The 25,108-nt window shown below is 35.8% G+C and overlaps 1 long non-coding RNA gene across 1 annotated transcript in view; it reads left to right on the top strand.

Annotated features, from left to right (window-relative positions):
* The window catches only part of LOC108639644, a 28,846-nt gene extending 4,012 nt beyond the window's left edge, over window positions 1–24,834 (top strand). Inside the window, exon 3 of the long non-coding RNA XR_001920638.1 lies at window positions 24,731–24,834. This is a non-coding gene — a long non-coding RNA (uncharacterized LOC108639644). The remainder of the gene's footprint in view (window positions 1–24,730) is intronic.
* Window positions 24,835–25,108: the final 274 nt, after the last annotated feature.

The following is a 25,108-nucleotide window of genomic DNA, read 5'->3' as shown; positions in this document are numbered from 1 at the left end:
ATTGTAGTTAGGTACCACTTCAATATCAAAAGAATCATAATGAAACTTAAAGGTATTATTACAAGATTTGGTGGGAACGGTCTTGGACAGCTGAGGTGTATTTCAGATAAAAGGTGATTTGAGTTGGCTACAGTAGAGATGCTGTTAGAATCTAGTAAAGTAGAAAATACTATTAATATGAGTGAACTGTTGCTTCCTTTTGGCAATTCAAACACATCAGTAATGTGTATTGTGAAGTTAGATACTACATCACTTGCCAAGTGTCACTTGGCACTCTTGGAAATACTTGGAGATCTGCTGATTTATTAATACATTGTCTGCTGCTTTTTATGTGATCAGTTGCCTGCTCTCCTTGAATGTCTAACAGCCTTCTGGGAATTAATGCTGTATTTCTACTCATGCTAATCAAAAGTTGATATACAAAGTATTTCTGCTGTCAAAGGAGCTATAGGGAACAAGAAACACTGAACATGATGATCTGCCTGTGAATCAGCTTTATACCATCTCCCTTTTTGTTTGTTCCTCTTTTTTTTCTCCCTCTATAACAGTAATCATCAAAAAGAAATTTTTCAATTAATTATTATTTTAAAGCCGAAACAGGAAGTAAATATGCATTTTGAAAGCAAGAACAAGAGGCACCTGTCTCTAATTCATCATCTAAAATTTTGACACTTTCTGGTTAGGGCACTTTCTTATAGGCAGATAGCAGACTGCAGTGATTTTGTCTGTGGAGAATTCATTCCTAATTCCCTGCTTCATAATGCTACTCAGTTAAGCCCAATTATTGCTTTTGAGACATTTTGTTTATGTAGTAGCAAGTGCATTCTGAAATAATGATAATTTTTCTAGTTGCCACTCTTTTTTCCTACAGTGCACTAAAGATACCCTTTCACAAACAATTTTAGTCAACCGCACAGTCACTAACTATTCAAAATACTAGTTTTGTTTCTACTTTGGTGTTGTCTTAGTGGCATTAGCTTTTCTCTGCAAAGAGTCATTAAATTTATTAAAAATTTTCTATTTTATGCTGATCAAAACTGATATAACAGTAAAAATATAATTTCTTTTAATAGTGAAATAGTAAAATAGTTATATTACTGTGAATTTTTTCTTAATGTTAATTATGCAGAAGCAGGTTCAGCATAACATGGATCATGTCTGTTGTTTCTCTTGCGTTTTAACATCAGTTTTTAAAGCCTTATGGTCCCTTAAATTAGAAGTATTCTTTTTTCTTTTTTTCCCTAGCACTATTCAGTGTTTGACATTGGCTTAGTGATAAACTTATCACTTATGTACATTTACAAGCATTGCTCTGTTACAACCCAGTCCTACCAGGTGTTTTGTATTTTGGACTTATTTAGCCATACCTATGGAATATTTAAAATACTAGTTCCCTACATGAAGGTGCAATTTTAAAAACAACTAACAAAATGTACTATTTCCTCCTCTTTATGTTGTATTTTTTGGGGGTTTTTTTGGTCACTGCACAAAACAAAAGTTCTGTCAAAACTAAACTTTGACACTGGCTAGAGATTGCCTTCAAATTCCAATGTTAGATTTTAACCCAAATATTATGACATATGACTCAGAAAATTATTTGAAAATATAGTTAAGAAGTTGAACATAAATGCTTAATTAAATGGGTTCAGTTCTCGCAGAGATTATTCTTTAAAATACCTTTGAAGATTGTTTTTTTTCTTCTCTCCATTCTTCCTTAGCCATCTTTAGGCCACCAATTGAAGAAGAAAAATAAACTTGACAGACTTGTCATTTGATTCACAGAATCACAGAATCAGATAGGTTGGAAAAGACCTCTCAGATAATCGAGTCCAACCTTTGACCTAACATGAGGACAGTTCTAGGATTTGTCCATATTCTGGGTCTCTCCTACTCTCTTCTTTGGCAAACAGTAGTTTTTTGTGGCTTTTTCACTATTACTTTACTCACTGGATGTTGGGAATGCATATAAAGCATGTTGTGCGTGAAGTAAGAAGGTGTTCAATGATCACCTTGTCTAACATTTTTAATACTCATTTTCTGTTTCAAGGGCTGAACTTAAAATAGTTCCAGCTTGGTCTGATGATCTTCACAAATTACAACTAAATATGATGTATCTGGCCTTTGAAAGTATAATTATTTTTGTATTTCTGCCACCTGGTCAGTATTTTTGGTTCAAATACGATGCAGTCAACTTTCTCTTGGTAAATAAATGTAGAAGAGTATCTCATTTGTGAAACTTATAGCTTCCTTTGTCAGTTATGACCAGTTAGGGAGCCTACAGTACAGGGCTATCATTAGCTTTGACAGATACAGAATTAGACTTTGATGTATTATCTTATTTGTATTTATTGGTCAGTAATAAATTTGGACAATAATTCAGAAAAGGGTTTCTGAATATTGTAGCATAGGCTAAGAGGATGAGGAGACTTCAACATCTTGTGTCAGGACAGAGCTTGCTAAAATGATGAAAGAGATTAGGTTTAGGAGGGAAGGGCTCATGAAGCTGAAAACTAAACTCATACCTAGATCTCACAATTACTAATAGTATATATAATAGTGTGGTGTGTATGTTGTAGACCTATCCTGCTTGTACTTGATTTTAACTATATGACTAATTCTCCTATAGAACTACTTTTATATTTAAAAAGTAGAACACAATTATGTTATCATGTCTTTCCACCTCAGAGAAAGACAACTGGGCACTGTGGAGCATCGCATTCATACTGGAGTGTGTGCAGCTCAGCTGGTTTTAGAAGCATTTGGCTAATGCTTGGATGTTAGTAATTAAGGCAATGTAAGGCCAGTGATGAAGAGCAGCCTAACAGAAACTTGCAATGACATATATTAATTACTTGAAAAATAAATGTTTGAACAAAAAACTGTACTGAATGGAAGGAAATGGCTACTTGCTAAGTTCAAAACAAATGAGTTCACAGATTTAAAAGGCAGAAAAAAGTCAGCAGCTTTTAAAAAGAATCAGAAAGTAGAAACACTGATACACCTAAGAGATAGGTATAAATGTTTAAATGGAACCACTGCAAACAAACGAAACATTTTTACATCATGAAGCAGAAGTAGTTCTGTGAGTAATGGAGTTTGCAGCATGTACCTTTGCAACAGAAGTCCTCCACTGACATCATACTCATTGAAACAATAGTTGTCACATAATGAAATGACATAAAATGATACCAAAAAAAGGATTTACGGCAAAAATACACAAAATTCAGTTACAATGCATTTTTGTTCCTATACAACATATATGCTTATGGGAAAACATTTTCTTTATTTGGTGTAGACAGCAACTGTAAAATGGAATGAATCAAAAGATCATTGAGTTTTCTCTTCTAATTCATCTAGAAATCAGGGAGACCTTCAAACTAAATTTTCAAGGGACCATGAGCTCCTGACACAAAGAGAAGGTAATGGTTGTAATTGTTGCTTCTGTGGAATCTCTAGCAATTAATTTTATCTTCTTGAGATATACTTCTGTATATATAATGCCAATTTCAGAAAAATAAGTACATCAGAATATATGTATTGTATCCAAAAATATATGTGCTATATTGGAAATATTCTGCTCTGCAATTTCTCTCTTGTTGAACAAATTCCTGCTCTTTTCTACTTAAATAATACTATATTGGAAGCTGACTTTCATTTCAATGTAATTTTTATTCATAACAAAGATGGTGTTCAAAAGAACTGTAATTTTCTTTTGAAGTTCTTAATTTTCTTCTTTCTTTCAGAGAGAGTTGAGATATAAAAATAGAAATGCATTTAATGGTGCAAAATGCCTAGGGGCTTACAGCCTGCAATTTAATGTTTTATTCATAATTTCCCACAATAATTGTAGTTACTTGTTGATCTTCATGCAATTCTTTTCAATATTGTTTGGAATTTAAAATTAATTACACAATTTTTTTTTCTGGATTTTCAAGATCAGTGTTCCAGTCATAAATCCAGATATCCTTATGCAATTCACAGTGAGCATCTCTTGCAAAGGGCTCAAATACATGAATTATTTAATAATTCAGTTGTTCATCTGTTTCTGTTTGTGAGGACTGCTTCATTTCTGTAGACACAGTAATGTCCTTGATTTGATTTTCGTACATATTAGTCTAACTTAGATACTGGTTTTGTGAAGGCTATAAAGGAGAATCTCCCTTTGCAACTTAACCTGCTCCACAGTACTTAATTTCCACTGAATTTTCCATTGGACAAATCAAATCCTGTTCTGCTGCAGACAATGAACCAGTGATGTCTCATGTTCACATGGCACTGCTGTTTTCTCTGTGTCTCTGAAGTGCTCTTATGCTACATTTTCCAGCAGACCTCATAGGGTATTTTAGTCAACCAAATTCTTCCTTGGATCTTTGGAAATGTTAACTGTCTCAATTTTTGACTATTTCTCACAAGAGACCACGACATAGAAATCTGATCGCTGCAGTTAATGTACATCAGTTCATATCAACTTGATCTCTGTATACTTTTCCTGATACAATTTATTTCCTTTTTCGTCTTGCAGACTGAAATAAATGTCCCATCTGCAGATGAGTTATTTTTGCGTAGCTTTTCTTACATTAGATCTTTGTAATATTCGTTCTGCTCATATTGCTTTTTTACAAGTGTTTTCTTGCTCTGTATCTTCTTCAGGCTGTCCAGTTTTAAACATTTCTAGAAGTTTAACATACCACTTGGGCCATGCAGCTATTTGGGAGTTCCCATTTACAGCTGGGCAGTAAATGGACTTTCAACTAGACCATCTATTTCAGGGTGTGCTTCTCTGACCTTCAGTTTCCATTTAGCAGTACTTGAATTCTACCACGGGAACTCGTTAGTACACATCTGTTCTTTGGTAAGGATAATAGTCAAACCACCTCATCAAGCAAGGTATAATATTCTCTTTTATTTAAGCATAACATATGCTTTATGCTGCAGGCAGTACCAGTTAATCAATTACACTTAGTACATATCTAATTGTGCATCTTTATGTTAGGTGAACAGTCAAGAACTGTCATGTTATTTTGGCCTCTCGTGTTTATTGAAAAGAATAATGATAACGTTTTAGGAACAAAATTGAAGAATTTATTGCAGAAATTGTCTCTAGTTGCTAATAAGCAACACCAAAGTTACCTGTTGCATCTTCTAGAAAATTCAGCTCCTTAAAAGCAGTGAACTGAACTTGTGAGAAGCACAAAACGTGTACAACCTGATAAGAAATGTATTTTCTTTGTCAGATATATATGCATATTTAGTTGCAATGCAACTACCTTAGCTATAGAACATGGTTACTTTAATGCTAAAAGCAAAGTCATTGTGGAAAAATAACGCTTTCAAAAGAGTGATTATTTCCATTCAAGACTGGTCAATCTTAACAGCATGCCCATGAAATTTATGACTGTTTCTGCTCTGATCTAGCTTTGCTAATACACTCGTTTCTGCGCTCACTTGCCATCCATCCTATTTCTATTTGTCTATTTAGCCATCCATTGCATCTGGGCAGAACTGCAGACAAGCAGCTCTGCCGGGCAGGCTGCCTTACCTGCCATTTCTTTAGTAGCCTAAGACCAAGAATCCTTGGTGAAGCATAATTGTAAGATATTCTATGTCACTTTCAGCAGTTATATTTTACAACTTTCATTAACTGAATATCTGAATATGTTGAAATAACAATATGAAAGGAAAGTATAAAGTATTGAATAATGACACTAAAAAAATCAATATAATTTCTTTTTTGTTGATCTAAGCAGCAAAATTTCCTTGGGGTTGTTGGGTGATAACCTTTCAAGGACACAAAATTAGGAATGTGTTTCTTTGTCATGGGCAAGATTCCATATGTACAACGAAAGAACATCGAGACTTAGTTTCCTCCTAGATCTACAACTGAATGAGGATTCAGAGAAGGGACTTCTGGATGATGACATAACATTCACACCACAGAAAGACTGGTATGAAAAAAACTTACATAACTAAACAGTGTTGTATTTAGGCAGGGTCAGATACTTGGGATATTAACATTCCCTTTCCCTCCTTTTAAACAGGGAAAGCAGAATTATTTGGGTAAACAGAATACATTGTTAGCAGTCAGCCTGACTTCTGCAGGCAAGTCTTATGTTTGACATTCTAGCTGGTTTTTTATGGCTATGCAGTTGAGCATCTTCACTGAACTATTCTTAGAGTTGGAGATTTCAAGGAAAAACAATGGTGGCAATTTTCTGTGATGTCTTATATACGACAAAACATACTTTCTACATGAACACAACTAAACTGTAGTCAAAAAAGTTGTAATTACTTAGAACAGTTCTGTTTATCTTAACATTGAAATGAAGTAGTCTTATTTCCATCCCTATGAATTCATGTATGAAATATGAACAACTACACAAAACTTGTCAGAAAGGTGCTTTGGCAGAATTTACCTGAAAGAGCTAAATTATCTGGGCTATATCAGTTGGAGGTAAACTGCAATGGCAGAAATAACAGTCTAAGGATCAGAAGAAGTTGGTACAATATTGTATGTGACACATTAAGTAAAGATGGGATTATTATTATTTATTAGACAAGGGTTTGGTTTTTTCCCTTTCTCATTTTTTTCCCTTTCTCCTTTTTCCCCCTTCCCACCTCTTTTCCAAATGTGATAATAGTGGTTTCACATTATTGAGATGTTGAGGATGCTAAAGCTGAGGTGGCTCAGTGATTATCATTTCTTTGATTAAAGTGTGACTTTTTTAATTGTTATGTTTTTAGTATTATTTTAGCTCTGTACTAAGTATACAATTCTCATATTTCTACCATTTCCTGAATGGAGAAAATTAAGACAGAAGAATAACCTGTCATTCTGTGTCATGCAGTGAAGTGTATCCTGGATTTTGGGGTTTCAAGTAAACAGTTGGGTGTTAATCTCGTTTTGTCATAGCAATTCCTGTCTCATAACTGGAGGTCAGAAAGTGATGTTAAATATCTTCTCTATCAGGAAAACACATTAGTTAATCTAATAAACCTTCTGCTACAAATACTTTTTGCAAAACCAGTTATGAAATCTAAGGCTAACCAGAGCCATATAATCTGCATTCAGTGTGAAACTTAATCTAATCAATGATCTATTCTTTCCCTGCAAAAATGATCAGGGAACATGTGAACCCATAACTCCTTCCTGAATTAGATGCTCAGTCATAGAATGCATTTCAAAGTACCTTTAGCAATTGAATAATAGTGAACACATGGTAAAATGAAACTAATCATAACAAGAGTAACTGCTGAGAATAGAGATTGGCAGATAATTTGAAAATGACACTAAAACAAAAATAAAATATATCTTAAAGCATCAGCAAGAGAACTTTAGTTCATGTAAAATAGAATTTGCTCCATTTTCCATAGAGAGCCATAAAAATAAAGTTGAAATCTGTGACATATTTCATTAAAATGCAGCATATGCCTCCTAAATTAAATTTTGGTACAGGAAAAACGTCATTGTGAGCTTTATATGTAAAATTTACTCTTAACTCATTTCTAACAGCAGAGCTATAAGGCATTCTAATAACGGATTCTTCATCTTAGCAGTGCAGCTTTCAAAACGGACAAAATTCACAATACTACCTATTTTTTTAATTAACGCAAGGTCTTTGTGTCGTCTTTTGCACAAATGCTTCCAGAAAATAAAGTAATTCTGTAAAGTAAGATGGTGTGCAAAGTCTTTTGAGTGTTTACATGGTAGAGTAATATAAATTTCTGCTCTTACTTTAGATTCCTTTTGATAAAGTGCCAAGTGCTGAGACAGATGTGTGAGGGCTGTTTACTCTCTCATATGTTATATTTGTACCACAAATATATTGAATATGTTTGTGATGGTTTTTTTGCCATCTGTTTTACTGGGGAGGGACAGAACAGTAACTAGCAAATGTAAGATAGAATCCAGTTATCTTTCTACTCAGGAGAGGCACTTACCCTGCCAATGTGAAACCACAGGTGCCAAGGCAGATTCTGTTTGTATTCCTGGCAAAATCTGTAAGTTCTCATATCTGCAGTGGTGGTGCATTTTGATAATGAGAGGTGCTCTAACTTTCTGGTTCTGTTCAGATTCCTAACGCATAGGGAGTGTTTTATTTTTCTTCCAGACTGTGTATCACCTACAGCTTGCAAAGGTCAACATTTGGATGTTTAGGAATGAATTCAGAGTTTGTAACCTAGCTGGAGAATAAAAAGATTATCATTGGCTCATTTCTTCCTTTTTCTCTTGGAGGCTGCTCTTAGTGAATGTAGCTGCATTGTCCCTGCACTTTTCTGAAATATACCAAACACTTTAAGGAGCATGTGACCTTAAGGATCTATGCAGAAAGAAGCCTATCTAAAGGTCTGTACTGCATGCTGATGATTTTTTGGGTTTTGGGTTTTTTTTGCATTAAAACTAATTTTAAGGATTACTTGCTAGAACTAGAACTAGGGATTAAAAATTGTCATCGAAATTGAAGTCCTTAAGCCTTTCTGCATGGTTTTCTTTGTAAGAAAGTGGCCCAGGGAGGTATAGCACAGAAAGCATTTCCCTTCCTGTTACTAAAAATTAAAAAAAATTATAAAGAGAGAGAGAAAACAACAGAGAGAAAAAACCCCAATGAACATGTATAAAATGCACATCACTAGACATAAGGGGTGTGCTGATTGAAATACAACTGATACAGAAGGGCTAATCAGTCCTTTGTGGCATTTGTAGGGTGCTTCCTGTGAAGGGAAGAAATTACTACGCATGGTATACAAATCCTATAGTATATAATCCAACTTAATTGTCTACCATGCATCAGTGCAAGTCTGACATTTCATTTCATTTCATTTCATTCACAGCCAGATTTGATAATTCATTCAACACATATTATTACATAGGTAACTAAGCAGAGCTAAAGTTAGGACAGGATTGCTATTTTTATAGAATATAAGAATTATTTAAGGGGTTTACCACAAAATATAGTATATTCAGAGAACAGTTTATTTAGGAGGAACCAAGTGATTGCTAGATCTCAGTTTTAATCACAGCTGAAGAGTACTAGAACAAGGTGGATAAAACAGATGCTGTTACCCTTTCACTTTCATCTTCTTTGGGTTTGGGCTGTGTCATCTTCCATGTCACAGCATAAATTGGAGTCACTGTAAGGCAGATAAATTACATGATTTGGGGCCTGCACAAAAGATTCAAGATCACTGTAGAGACCCATCAGGCCTGAAGTCCTTCCCAGGTTCCCTCTAAGCTGTTCAGCAATTAGTTGGCACCGATATATGCAGACTATCTAGTTACCAAGGATTATCATGCTAATGGTGATCTTTACATGTTAGCATATTTTTTTGCCCTTGATGGAATATACACATCTGTAATATATCAGCAAATGTGTCATGTTTTTGTTTGCGCTTTTTTGTTTTTTTTTTTTTTTTGTGTGTTTGTTTTTTTTTTGTCGTTGTTCTTTATTTTCTTGAATAATATAGCTATTTGATGAAGTTTGTTGTTGTGAGCCAGTGGGGTCTTCTTAGATGATTAAGTAATAATTTTTAATAGTACTTATGTATTTTTCATAAATTAGGAAATAATAAACCCATGAAACTACAATTTCAGAAAAGGGTTATTTGTTAAAAAATACTTTTTTCACTAGATTTTGTCTACAAAGCAGAAAAAGAAACAAATTTTCAAATCCTAAAAGATTTCAGACTGATTGAGAACAACATATAGAACAAACCTCTATGTGTACTTTGGGTTTAGTTTATCAAATCACAGCATAACTTTAAATGGAAACAAAGAGGTCTCACGTATTTTGCTGGCAGATAACACACCTATAATCTTAAGTAACACATAACTACTTACAAAAAATAGTTCTACACACAACACATATAAATAAAATACCTTAACACACAACTACTTATAATCTGTTGCAGAACAATTACTAAAACTTCAGTGTGTTCAACTGGAAAGGAAGCTGGTGATACACGGTTAGTGCTATTTAAAATAACAGCCTAAAAATTGTGGCTGTTACAAGTGTAGCTTTTCCCATCTTCATACACAATATTAGCAGTTGTATTCACAGGCTTTACAAGGCTGAACTTAATAGTAGAGCTAGATCCTCATGTATGGGAAGGACAGTATACTCCCTTGGAGGATGTTGATATAATATGCAGTAGTTCAATAAGTCTTATTTCCTTTTAAATTCAGTAGGTAGTCATAAAACTGTGTTTTTTGTTAAAAAGTATACTTTTTCAGGGACATGTGAATAGACAATGTACACTGAGGTAGTTGCAGTTGAGTATAATGAAGGTTTGGCAAGGTCAGGAGGTCTTAGGAATCCAGGCAAGGCTCAAGGCATGGCTCTTGTTTGAAATCTACAGATTAAGAGGCAGCTCATAAATTGTTAGAATAACTATGGCTTTCACCACAATTAAATGTACCTATTCTTTTTGTTACTATTTTGCAAAAGAACTGACCCAGAATTTGAAAGCTCATCTGTAAGTATTATTTGTTAGTTTTTCTGTGAAAACATGAGGATGGATTACTCTTCCCCATAAAACCTAATTTAGTATAGATGGAGTCTTGTGACCACATGCTCTCTGTCCTTCCTGATCTGGTTGGCTTGCCTAGAAGCTGATCTGCATTGTAGCTAATGAAGATGCTTCGCTTCACCTCCCTTTTGTCAGCAGACAAAAGCTCATGTCAGGAAAGCTTTCAGAGGTAATCAATCCAGAAAAATAGATCAGCAAAAGGAAAACACGGTGAATAAATATTTCATTGCACTATGTAAACCTGTTGTTTTAAATAGCAAAACAAACAGCTTAGGCTGTTTTCTTTACATATTTTAATTATTCATTATTTTGTATACAGACAATATGTATGTGTTCATATGCAAGTATCATTCCAACATTTGGGATGATTACTGCAGTGTTTGAAAGCATATAAGTTCCTTGAACCTCATCATGTTTTGGTAACTGCTTCCCAGAATGCAGTGATATGTCATCTCAATGTATTAATGTACTCTCACTAGAGCATCCTTTCCCACTGATATTATTATGGCTACAGAAATTTGTCCCACTTTACTGAATTCAGATGTGGCCATAGGCTTGGCGACAGGGGTTATACAATCCTGACATCCTAAGTAATACGGTAGATGTTTGAAACAACTTTTTCTCTGGTTTACACTACTAGGAATATCATTCTCAAATTGGGAATCAACAGTGAACGTGCACATGTGCCTTATATTTAGCATAGATGTTTCTGTGGCCTGTAGGAGACTATTGTGTGGGTCTGCAACTAAGAGGAACATTTATTTCCCAAGAATTTAAAAGCAAAGTGTCACACAGTGAATGACTTCATGGCAGTGTAATCTGATTATGACAGTAGCAACTATGGGAAAGTAAAAATGGAATCAAAGTGATTATTAAACCCTGTGGAATAATGGGTTGTGTTTATTATCTAATTGTTCAATAAGAGTAGAATCAGACCTTCTAATTGTAAAAAGACAGGAGCTCTGAGTTGAGACTTTTTTTTCCTTCCTAAAGGAAAACATAAGGTAGATGCACACATTCTCCTTTTCCACATTTTTGTCAGATGTGTTGAATATTTTTTTGATGTTCCTACAAACAAACCACTAGGCATAAATAAATTCACAGTGAACTGCATGCTTTCTTTTCACAAATCTTGAGTAAGAATAATTGAAATGGGTAGCCATGTACTCACACAATGTACAGTTAGATCCCCACAGGCAGCATTTATGACCGAATAGATGCACAATTGTATATACTGTGGTCATATATGGTGACAGTTTTGACTTGTCCTCCTCATAGAGCAGAACTGCAGCTATGATTCCTTTGAAAGGTTATACCAGTTCTTTAAATTATAAACATTACATTTTAATGTAAATACTCTGGTGGCTGTAAAATATATTGCTATTTTCTCTTTTGTATATTTTATCACTACTTTAAACTAAGATTTTTATCTTTTGCATAAAATTTTAATGAAATAATGAAACTAACTATTTTTATTGAGTTTGATCTTTGAGCAGTTATTTGCTTTTACTTCCATTCACTGGTCATAATTTTAAGATTTCTTCCTGTGCTCTTTCCCAATCTTGTTGTGAGTTATTTTTTGATTGTTACTAAATGAAGGAGAGGTAGTTCTAATTTTTGTTTTCAGAAAAAGATTCAACCATTTGAGCTTTCTGTTTCAATGCTCATTTCATGTCTCTCTTGATCATTTTTTATTATAGCTATGGTAATTCCAAGCAGACTAGAAGTATGTACAAACTCATTTGAATTACAAAATTGACTGCAGCTGTGAAACTGTACTGTAAAAAGACATAATTTAGAGATTGAAAATTTTTTTTGGAACTATATTTCCATAAATGTTGCTTTGTTTCTAACAGACATCTTGTAGAAACTCCTATAGAATACCCATTTAAGTGTGACAGCTGCAGTTCCTTTCCAAACATGAAAATTCATTTAATTGTAACTGAGTTACAACCAGTTGATGACTGGTCACCAGTGGTGTTCCCAGGGCTCAGTACTGCGGCCAGTCCTGTTTAATATCTTTATCAATGATCTGGACAAGGGGACTGAGGGCACCCTCGGTTTGCAGACAACACCAAGTTGGGAAGGAATGTAGATTTGCTGGAGAATAGGAAGGCTCTGCAGAGGGATCTGGACAGGCTGGATTGATGAAACAGTTGCCTGAGGTTCAGCAATGTGAAATGCTGGGTCCTGCACTTGGGTCACAACAATCTCAAGCAGTTCTACAGGCTGGGAAAAGAATGGCTGGAAAGCTGCTTGTCAGAAAAGGACTGGGGGGTGCTGGTCAGCAGCTGGATGAACATGAGCCAGCCTGTGCTCAGGTGGACAAGAAGGCCCATGACATCCTGACTTGTATCAGAAATACTTTTGCCAGCAGGACCAGGAAAGAGATTGTCTCTTTGTATTTGGTATTGGTGAGGCTGCACCTCCTGTGTCCAATTCTGGGCTCCTCAGTACAAGAAAGACATTGGGGTGCTGGAGCGTGTCCATGGAATGACAACAAGGCTGGTGGAGTGTCTGGAGCACAAGTCCTATGAGGAGTGGCTGAGGGAGCTGGGTTTGTTTAGCCTGGAGTAAAGGAAACACAAGGACAACCTTATTTTTACCTACAAATACCTGAAAGGAGGTTGTAGCCAGGTAGGGGGTCAGTATCTTCTCCAAGTAACAAGCAATAGGAATAAGAGGAAATGGACTTAAATTGTGCCAGAGGAGGTTTAGATTGGATCTTGGGAAAAATTTCTTCATGGAGAGGGTTGTCAAGCATTGGAAAAGGCTGCCCAGGGAACCGGTGGAGTCACCATCCCTGGAGATGTTTAAAAGACGTTGCACTTCAGGATATAATTTAATGGTGGACTTAACAGTACTGGGTTAACAGTTGGACTGGATGATCTTAGATGTCTTTTCCAACCTAAATTATTCTGTGATTCTATTCAGTTGCTTATTTGGTGGTATATGAAGGATATTGTATATATGACTGGGGTATTTGTGCTTAAAGGTGAAGAATACTACCTTCTCTAAATATGTGTGATAAAAACCCCAGGCTTTTCTTGTTGCTTACCACTGTAAGTTGACTCATGTATTCTTGTCATGCATTACAAGTATGTTCTCCAGGGCACTTTAGAAACATTTGCTTGCTGAGTGGATGGAAGTAGGATTTTATGGTCATTTGAGTTCTCCAAACACTTTTATTTTTGTGTGTCTTAGTCACACAAGAAGAGCCATTCTGTTCAATAACACCGTATTTCTGGCTTCATCTGCTTTCATTGTACCAACTCCTCTTGTAATGTGAGTTGTGATGTACATCTAGTGGTTCTGAGAAAGTGTTTTCCTCCTTTTACAGCATAAGAGGTTTTTGGTGCCACATGTGACTTGATTCCTCGAAGAAATTCAGCAGATTCTACTTTGGCAGAAGATGTCAGAGCAGATAGTTTCAACATGGTATGAATTTCAGCAAGGACATATTCTTTGCAGTTAAAACAGTCTAATACATAGTGTTCATTTATATTACTATAAATTCACACTATTTTATTACTGCTAAGTTTCAACACGTTTGATGGGATTTGACTATTGAGAACACCAAGGGACCAACTTGACGGATGAATTTTTGAAATTTCCCCCAGATCAAAAAAGTCTAGCAACCTAATTGGTACTTTTTCTAAGCTATATTGCTAAAATATACATGCAACTTCAATATGCATACCATCAAACACTTGAATTCTTTCACATTTGAAACACGTTATATTCTGTTTGCCTTATCATCCATTTTGAATGAACTTCCTTCCAATATGTCTGACTGTCTTCCCAGACTCAGAAAATATTTATTAAATCCTTCAAACCATCTTCTAGTACATTCCCTCATTTTGGCTTGCCTCGCGAAAAATATATCATACCATAAATTCAGTTTTTAGCTACGACCTCTACAACGTGTTTCTTTTATTATACTGAGGGCCCTCATATTTTTATACACAAACTATTTTTTGAGCCAGTGACTATTCAGGGATAGTTTATACTCCCACTAACAGTCCTGTTGCATTGTGCAAGGATTTGTATGTGAGCAGCATGCCTAAAAATGACTGAAATGTGTCGAGCAGTGGAAATTTTCATTTTTCCCTCCTTTTTAATATCATCATAAGGTTTTACTGCAATAGTATAGGCATGTGTGTTGCACTCTTTTTTACCTTGCCTCTACAGGAAACTATTTCTTCTTCCATATTGGCATTCACAGTGTAGCGAGTTGTTGATGAGAGACACTCACGAGGAGTTTGGTGAGCTTGCAGTGTTGTAAATAGTGCTGGATGCTTATGAGCATTCAGTGAGCGTTGTAGGGCCTGCACCTATATTTCCACTGCCATAACTCATGGCACTCTTATCAAGAATACTTGACAGTTACATTTGGTTAGGGAGAAATGAAGAGCACTTGAAGGCCAAGGACTTTGTCTGTGAATCTGGGAAAACAACCTGGCTGGTGCTTTGCATCTGGGGATTCTTTCGTGACTTCTGTGAGGACAATGGTGTGACTGTTCATAGTAATTGGAAACCAGAGATTTTTAGTGAACAGAGTGGCTTGCACTTAGCCTCCATGAGGTGGAACTGAGAGCTTAAGGATCACATATCCCCTATTCCTTTACTCATGACTATCTGTTAGTTCCCCAGCAATTTTATGCTGTACCTGAGGGCTTTGATCTATGCTGATGGGGACCTTGTATGTTACTTCAGGGGCAATATGTTTTTCACTATTCTTGCAGATGATATGAAAATGGGGAGAGTGACTGATACACCTGAAGGATGTGCCACCATTCAGTGGGACCTTGATAGGCTGGAGAGTTGGTCAGAGAGAAACCTAATGAGATTCAGCAAAGGCAAGTGTAGGGTCTTGCACCTGGGGAGGAATAATATCAGCACAGGTTGGGGGCCGACCTACTAGAGAGCAGTGCTGCTGAGAAGGACCTGGCAGTCTTGGGGGATGGAAAGTTGTCCATGTGTGTGTCCACACAGTGACCAGTGTGCCCTTGTGGCCAGGAGGGCCAATAGTATCCTGGGGTGCATTGGAGGAGTGTGGCTAGCAGGTCAAGTGAGGGGATCCTGCCCCTCTACTCGGCCCTAGTGAGGCCACATCTGGAGTGTTGTGTTCAATTCTGGTCTCCACAGTTCAAGTTCTGGTCTCCACAGTTCAAGAAAGACAAAGAGCTACTGGAGAAGGCCCAGTGGAGGGCCACAAAGATGATCAGGGGTGTGGAGCATCTCTCTTATGAGGAGAGACTGTGGGAGCTGGGCTTGTTTTGTCTTGAGAAGAGTAGACCAAGATGGGATCTCATTAGTGCAAATAAATATCTCAAAGGTGACTGTCAAGGGTGCCAGACCCTTTTCAGTGGTGCCCAGTGACAGGATGAGGAGCAATGGCCATAAACTAAAACATGAGAAGTTCCGCCTCAGCATGAGGAAGAACTTCTTTACATTGAGGGTGGCAGAGCACTGGAACAGGCTGCCCAGGGATGTCGTGGAGTCTCCCTCTCTGGAAACATTCAAAATCCACCCGGACGTGTTCCTGTGTAACCTACTCTAGGTAGCCCTGCCTTGGGAGCGGGAGGCTGGACTAGATGATCTCCAGAGGTTCCTTTTAACCCTAACAATTCTGTGATTCTTGGAAAACACCGACTACATCAATGTAAATAGTGTATTAGTCCACTGGATTTACTCAACCTGACCTTATCATATCAATACCTGTATTGACTATCCTCCTCTGTTCTCATGCTCCCCCTTTTACTTCCAATTGTAGCCTGGTGAATTGGCTATATAGAAAGTCTTTGATTAAAGCAGCTAAGATATTGCATACGAACTATCACTCTTGCCCTGAAGGTAAACTTACACATTATTCCCACTTGAAAAAAAATTGTCTCTGAGAATAACCAGGAAGGGTTAAGGAAAGTGAAAGAGACTTATTGTCAGTGGATTTTCCAAATGATGTAAGATGATTATGGGCTTCAGAGATTTGCACTAATTAGAATCTTTATTTGAGTAAACGATAAAATGAAAATGTTTCTGAACTCCCAATTATTTATAGAGAAAAAACTGTATTCTGTTTTCTCTTAGAATATGTCTAGCCTTAACACGACAAATGATGCAACTCACAATTTTCTTATGACACTGTCTGATCCAGTTAGAATCTCTTCAGAGAACATTAATACATTTATCCAATACGGGGGGGGGGGGGGAAGCATGTAGAAACCTCAGCCAGAAATTGATGGGATTTTTTCTGCTAACCAAAAGGCATATATCCATTCAAAATTCTTTACTTAGTGACCATGGGACATGAGGGGCCTGTGTCCTAACTCAGGTACAGAAAGTGCATTGTTCCCAGGAGTGAGGAGGTGTTGACTTAACTTTTTGATTGAGTTACTGAGGTGTGATGATTGACTTGAGTCTTAGATAATGTATTGTCTGAACAAGGACTTTATGCTGTTTATCATTTGTGGACAGGCCTCATTTGAGATTGGGTCTCCAAATTCAAGAGGATTTAATTGCCTAGTGTAGTGTTAGGTGTTTTCAGAACTTTGGTAGACATTTCTGTGCATCTTAAAATAGCTAAATACCTTTGTAGTGTTGTCTAAAGAAGCGTATGTGACTCTAGATGGAGTTGAGGGCAGAACTGGAAACGGATCCAAGATCATTCAAGGTCCAGTCCAGCACATCTGCACAAATCATCCTTCCTCTTGAAATTTATTCAACTGTGCCACAATTCTGTGCTCAATTCATTAATTTTTAAAAACAGGTACTGTATACCTTAGAGTGAATTTAAGATTTAATATCTTATAATTTATTGATCACATTGAGATCTTCATTAAAAACACTGGATTGCCCTGAGTGTGCCCTTAAACTTACTTGAAACCAATATGTTTTAATAACTTGGCATAGTTACTTCCATTTTCTCCAGTGAGAGACCAATTTTATATTCAGTAGGTCTACAGTATTATTCAAACAGCTCTGCACTCCGCTGACAACACTTGTAAACAAAACAGTACAGGAGAGAGCATTTCTTCAGACAAGACAGTCTATGACAATAGTAATAATTTTCAACAAATGCACATTCTAAGGAAGAGCAGATATCCACAGAGAACATCTAAGTTTTTTTTTTTAAATCTGAACACATTCTGTTTTTACAAATGGTGCAGTGTTTCACTTGCCATTTTCACGCCTTCAGGTTTAATTAGAATGCCCCTGACAGTACTTTCAGTATTTTAAATCTCCTTAAAGAATCTAAATATACAAAAAAGTATAGTTTACATTAATATAGTTTTCTCAGGAAAAACCTTCTGTTTAGAGAAAATTAGGCATAATCAGGTACTGACTGTAGACAAGCCATGATAAGTGTTTCTGAAACTGCAATAAGCATTGAAGATTCAATTATTGTTATATTAGGAATCTGAAAGCTAGGTATAAACAAAGAACTTCTGTTGTCAGGGTCAGGTGATAGCCCAGATTCTATTTTTATTAATTAGTCAGTCTGCATGCCTAAAGCAAGAATAAAAACATTGTGTCCCTACAGAATTAAAATTTCCAGACTGAGCTCTCAGGGCAGTATTTCAGTCCTGTTGCTCCAGGGATAGAGAAAGTATGAGAGCATATTCTGTATGACATATATCTCTCTGGTTCTTAAGAGAAAACCTGTTAATTCCACAGTATTGGAATTACCTTCTTAACAAGTATTAATAAATATCTTAAATAGACTCATGAAATTGTGGGAGGAATCATGTAAAGTTCTGAACTACAGGACATTAAAAGACACCTGAGATTGTGACAAAATTCTCATTTAAAGAAAAACAAACATTGCAAAGGCATCAAATATTGTAAATTTGAGTATGTACCACAGCTTAATAAAGAGGAAACATCCAACCAGTTATGTGTCATGTCTTTATTTGATATCACATGCATTTGTAGTATACATATTCTAATATCTTTTAGTAAGTCTATATAAATTATATATTATACTAACTTATGTATTTGGAAGCCTGAAGGAGAAGTACTGTAAAATTTTACATATGTACATTTGGAGAGAACTTACTTTAATGGAGTATGGAGGAGTGGATGGAGGATTTCCTTCAACATTAAAAATAATCGTTATTTCACTGTTAATCTCAGGTGGAATTGGATTAAGACTTCATTTGTCATAAATGGCCATTCCCTCCTCTCAAGTTCCTGGATACTTCTGTGTCACAGGAGGTTATTGAATAACAATTGCAGAGTTTGAGGCTACTAAGGACCATGTGGAGCTTTTTTCCAGCCTTTTTTTTGGTTCGTTTTTTTTGGTTTGGTTTTGTTTTGTTTGTTTTGTTTTGTTTTGTTTTTCCCTTCCTCCCAGATCCTTGCTTGATTAAGGGGATGGTTTTATTGCATGAGATTTTGTGGGTAAGTGGAAGTGGGAAGTTCACTTGTGGAAAATGTGAACATCTGAACATTTTCATTCAAAAACCCTTCCTGAAATTTCTTTTGTTGTATGGCTGAACAATAATATTGGTTTGAAAGTGTGTGGGATTTTTAAACCAATATTTCCTTTTTCCCCCTTCCTGTTTTCAAATACATTCAAAACCTGAGACCAGGAAAAACCTAGATATTTTTAGAGCCAAATTTTTTAATCAAGAGTAGGATGTTCTGGATTTTCAGTGCACTTTAAGAACTTGCAGAAGCACAGACTGCATAGTGCTGAATTTAAGTGTCAGTTCTATTGTCTTCTGATCAATATATCCCTTAAAGAATCCAGAGAGACTGACAAAAAAAGAAAAGGAAGTAATTTAGAGAGGAACACTGCAAATGCAGCAGTCATGATGCTTTGAGTGCAAAGCCTGTGTGTTGAGCTGCAGTAAAAGAAATGTAGGCTAACAGCCCAAAAAGGAGTAAAATATATAAAAAAGTATTTTTCTATTGACTGTGCCATATGCTGTACAAATTAGCAATAAATTGCTTTTTCCAGGAATAGTAAGTATGATATGAAATGGAAAGTAATACTGAATGGTTTGATAGATGTGAAACAAATACTTAGAGTGACAAAGGATACTAATGAAGGGTAGTATACACTGCTGTTTTAATAGCCTGTCACCAAAGGGATATATACTAAGGCCGTAGAATTTATTTGCTGGTGAATACTTTCTTTTTTTATTTTTTGGGGAAAGAGAATATAGTTGGATGACTCCTGACTAAACTTGTCAGTACTTAACTGTGAGCCTTTTCCATTTATCAGTAGTAAAACTTTCTGTCCTTGACCTTTCTGTATATTTTCCATTTAATCTTTTTTGCAGGAGAAAGGGGTGGGAGGGAGTAACAGGAGAGAACAGAAATGGAAGGGAAGGATAACAGAAAAGGAGGTGGTATATTTAACATATGTTGAGAAAACAGATTTTTTTCCTGTTTCTTCCACTGAATTTAAGCATGACTTTGGGCAAGTAAGGTAATGTTCTGGTTTCCAATATGCTTTAGTCAGTATTTTGAGAATTATTTGTCTCTAGGTACAAGAAGTACAGAAGAGATGTAAATATGTAAAAATTCTTATTTGAAACTGGTTTAAACTAGAGTCTTTCTAATGGCTGCCCTTGTAGATTGAAATGATGAATGGCTGAATGACAGCCTCACTAAGGGTAGTAGCCTGTTTTGAAGTGCTTAAGAGTTTCATTATTTAGTGAGTCACATTTTGAATAGTTACATTTTTTAGAATTAAAGTATTTTGTTCCATCTTCCGTGTTAAAAAAAAAGAACCAAAAAACTCTTGATACTATGCAAATACACTTTATGATTCATATCCACAAACAATACCAACAAGACAAAAAAGAAAGACACAATGAGATATGTCAGATAAGATTTTAAAAGCTTTGCCTGTGAGAAAGAACTGAAAATCCTGCACTTGATACCTAATGATAGAATATTGTCTCAAGTTTTAGAATTACTTTTGCAGTATATTTGTGATACTGTTACTAGAAAGCTATGGCTGTACTTCTTGCCAGGATCTGCATTACTGTGGTAGTTTTCTCTGTTATGTATATAGGACTGTTCTGAATTTTAAAAGATCTGGATCTGGCTGAGGATGAATAAGCAGCTGTAGGCTGCAAACACTCTGCTTGTGACTTCTACAGGAGGTCACAGCAAAAGAGAATAACTGATCAATCACCCTGTTCCAAACCAGCCACAGGAAATCATTGCTTCTGCTATGTGTGGGCTTGACAGATGTCTATCTGAGCATTGTGTATTACTGTTCGACAGATGTCTCTCTGATCGTTGTGCATTACTGTTCAAACGTCTCTGAAATTTTCAAGATAAAGACCTAAGAAACAAAATAAAATATGTGTGAAAGTGACACTGTTTTTTAAGATATAAAATAGAAAGTGACATGAGACAAGAGCACCCAAGATGCTTTTTTTTCGTGAAGGTTTGACTTTTCTGCTTGTTAATATTTCAACCTGTTACCCACAAAGCAACAGAATGAGACACTGCTTGATGTTGGCTACACAGAACAAACTTTGTAAGCAAAGCACAGCAGCCAAGATCCTTATCTGACTTTACAGGACACAAACCTCATTTTTAAAGAACTGGCTCTGTAGTCTATCTACAGATAGTCTGTCAAAAGATTGAAATGGATCAGCTGCTGGTTTCAGATACTTCTTTCCACGCTCTAATAAATTGTGTGGCTGCTGTTCAGAACCTTTATGCAACCAAACATAATTTTCTAAGTGTAGGTGGAAGACTGGTCTTGACGTGCAGGATAGTTCTGACTTTTGTAATAACAATAACTGTGGTATCTGAGCAACATTATGCAACAGTCCTTGTGACCTGAAGGCCCCTAGATGTGCTGCTGTGACACTTAGCTTCCCAAGATGCTTTTACAATGGTAGGTGAAAATCTCCATTTTGCATCCTAGAAAACTCAATATACAGGAGACCTAAAAAAATGTCTTAGTGTTTTCCCTTGACAGTGGAAAAAACTGAAATATTTTTTTTTCCTACATCGAACAGTTTATAGTTTAAACTCAAAATACAAACACCTGTTAATGACTGTGAAGGAACTACTGTAACTCATAGGTTAAATTTCTGTAACTTGAAAGAAAATCCTGTAAGCCATTGGGCCCACAGAGGCTAGCAAGGTGATTATCTATGTGTTTGCTCTTGCCCTTATTCTCTATGGGGTTTATTTGACTAAATTCATAAAGGAAAAAAATTATTCAGGATACATTGCTTTAAAATGTCATGGAACAACTATGAATTCACATGTACTTTCAGTAGTCTTTCTGTCCTCTTGCCTAGTAGGCTTAAAATGAGTGAGATGGAAAGAAATAACTGTATTTTTAATTTTGCAGTCTCCAGTGTGAATCTTTTGCAGAGGGAATCAGATGAGTAATTTCAGTCTAAATTGCAAGGCATATATTAAAACATTATATTACTCTTGATATTAGTAGGCCTAATGGGCATGTATAATTTTTCTCCTTAATGTGTATATTTTTGGAGACATTTGATCCCTTCTTTCCCACTCTCCCCTCTTAGATACCCCTTGGAACAGATTAGGGCTATATTAAGAATTTGAATGAATTCTTGTTTGCCTTCCCTAAAAGACCTACGGGTTTTTACATTATTGTTCTTTCCCTCTCACCCCGTTTCTACTTGCACTGAATGTTGGTTTGTAAAGAACCTTCCTAGCATGGTAGGCTATAATTTTAAGTAAAACAGTCCTGAGCAATGCTTACTTGGTGAGATCCTCAGAGGTTTGGGACAAGAATAGAGTCTTAACTGTTCAAAGAAAGTTTCAAAGCAAACAGTGGGAACTCAGACCCAGCACTTTGGAGTTTGAACTTAGATAACCACTGAAACAACAACAAAAAGAAACAGAGAGATGAAAGACTCCTGGCTTTTCTGGCTGAGTAACAAACCTGCCTAATGGGGCAAAGTATCTTTGAGGTAGTAATGGCTTCTGAAAAAAAATTATTATGTCAGATCCGAAGTTCGGTGACTCCTTTATTAAAAAGGTGTTTGATGCCTTTGTTTAAAATTGTAATCACCACAGAATATACATAGCTGTAGTTGTACATTTTTTATTCTGGAAAAAAAATTTGCACGCTTCCATACAATGGTAACATGGCAATGAAAATCTTTATTTCCAGATGTTCAGACATCTAAGTATTTTTCCAAATCATATTCAAACACCTGCATAGCAGAATTAAATGAGTATAATAGAGGAGAAGAGGCACTTAAATTTAGAGATTGAGGTTGTAATTTAATGGCAAAAATCCATTTGAAAAGGGATCACTAAGCCCTGGCTCTATTAGAGCACAATTACTGAGAGAGGACACCTTGTGGCAGTTGGTGGTTGAGTAAATGCACATACCTGTGAAAAGTTTACATAGCTGCTTCTTTGTAATAAACGTAATAAGAACCTATGGTTCCCTTTTCTATAAGGATCAGATTACAGTCTGGTAAAGTCCATTTTATTGTATTTAAAATATAAATTATCAATAGACAACTTGCTACTGTTTTGTATTTAGGTTTCTTTTTTAAAACTTTCTTATCAGTGTTTTGCTCTTAAAGGAGTTATCATAAAATTTAAAGTCTTTTTTGCAAGCTCAGGATTAATTCCTGTTTGAGCAAAAATTCACAAGAATGATTTTGATGTTCAGGTTTTTTTGTAAACATTATATCTTTTTATCCAAACATCCTTTGATTTTATCTTTTTTTTTTATATTATCTATACTTTTCTTTTCTCAGTTCAACACAGAAATATCTATGTTCAAGGTAATCGGCATTTAGGTGGTGGCTCTTGTTTAGAGTCCTTCAGAGGACTGTCTCTGGTAGGATCATAGCAAGTAGTGTTTTCCAAACAAATTTTTGAGTTGAGCATTTGAGATCTTAAGATAGTGAGGTGCACACAGTTCTCTTTAAGGTGCTCCTTGACCCAGTCATGTGGTATTTCAAACCTATACATGCAGTACTGAATCTTGAGTAGCCCTGGATTCACGTCTGGTTTTGTAGATGGGCTTGGGACCACCCATAATATTTAATTTCATTTTTTATGTCAGTCTCTATTTTGAATAAAGACAAATTTAAGCAGAAGACCTCAAATGGATGAGATAAGGTTATCCTATGATCTGTTTTAATCATACTTTAACTTAAAAAAATCATTGGCATAATATGTGATGTGGGCACATATTCCCCATGTACTTACAAAGAGAACTCCTATTAGCTTCATTTGCAAAAGAAGTGCTGAAGGGTGAAATAGAGGCTAAGAATGCTCCTGAGAGCCTTGAGAATTTTCACAAACAATGTACAGCAGAAAAACAAAATGGAGGGGGGTCATATTGTGAATATGTTCATTTGAGAACTGGATTATATTAGAAATGCTTGCTGGGAGGCTCTAAATCTCAGTCTTACCAGTTTATGAAAAATTATAGTGTTTAAAAAGCCCAACTGCTTTTTAAAGATATGTAAGGCCAGAAAATCAATTTTTAAATCATGGTAAGTAGTGGTAAGTACCTTCAGCCTGGCAGTTTGTTGGAACTTCTTTTTTTTTGTACCTATGTTTTGTACCTATTTGTACCTATGTTTACAGCAGTAATCTCAAGTTCACACTTTTAATTCAGAACTAGTTTTCCTCAAATTACATACCTGTAAAATGCAAAAAGAGCACTTCTTCCCAAGTTGTTTGACTGTTGGAAATTAATCCAAACAAACAGATTAGCATTACGCTGCCATTGCAGTGAATGTAGTTAATGAATATAACAATAAGATGAAGCACATCTAATCAGATTGAAATAAAATTATTATTACCAAATAATAGTGTGTATCTCAGATTTTTAAATGGAATTACATCAAATATTAATTTAACATAAAACACAGGGGCAATTTTTCTTGAAGCATGGCCAAAGATGAAGGTTTTCTGTTTTGTTATTCACTCTCACAAGGATATCGTCAAAATTCAATCACTCTTTTGTTTTATTGATATCCAGAATTCCATTAGACCTGGTCATGTTGGAGGAAAGATGAAACATGCCAGCTTTTTATCTCTGTGTTCATGCTTCTTGCAAGTAAAAGCATAAAATGGGATTCTGCAAACTTCATTGGATATCTTGCCTAAGACTGCTGTCAGGGTTCTATTCGGCCTTTTTACAATTTCAGCTGCTAATCTACTCTATGTGATAGTTACAGTTACAAATTATTGTTTGTGTGTTTTGCTATTCTAGGTCAATTGCATGGGTACATACAGAAATTTCTGCTCATCATTTGACATGATTCTCTCCTGACAAATCCAGCATTTCACTGGGAAGAACAGGCATTCAAATCCTGATGGAATCAGGCTGTTAAGGTAAAAATCTCTTTTGCAGCTCTGGTACCTTTTTTCTGATGGCAGCACTGAACCAACCATTACTGATGTACTAGAGACAGGAACAGATTAGGTAATGCTGCTGCTGAGGGCCAGTGTAGTCAAACAGCAGGAATTTATTGTTGCTCTGATGCTATTGAGCACTTGATTTACAGTATAGCACAGTATAGGATCAGTCAGTGTCTTCTCTATGGCATCAAAGTTTTATCTAATTGCTTGTGTTGAATTTTTCCTTACA

This window comes from Manacus vitellinus, unplaced genomic scaffold (assembly GCF_001715985.3).
Source record: "Manacus vitellinus isolate BGI_N305 unplaced genomic scaffold, ASM171598v3 scaffold_22_pilon, whole genome shotgun sequence".
In the NCBI taxonomy this organism is placed as follows: Eukaryota; Metazoa; Chordata; class Aves; order Passeriformes; family Pipridae; genus Manacus; species Manacus vitellinus.
The sequence above is the reverse complement of the archived record's forward strand: the minus strand, read 5'-3'. Positions and strand labels throughout refer to the sequence as shown.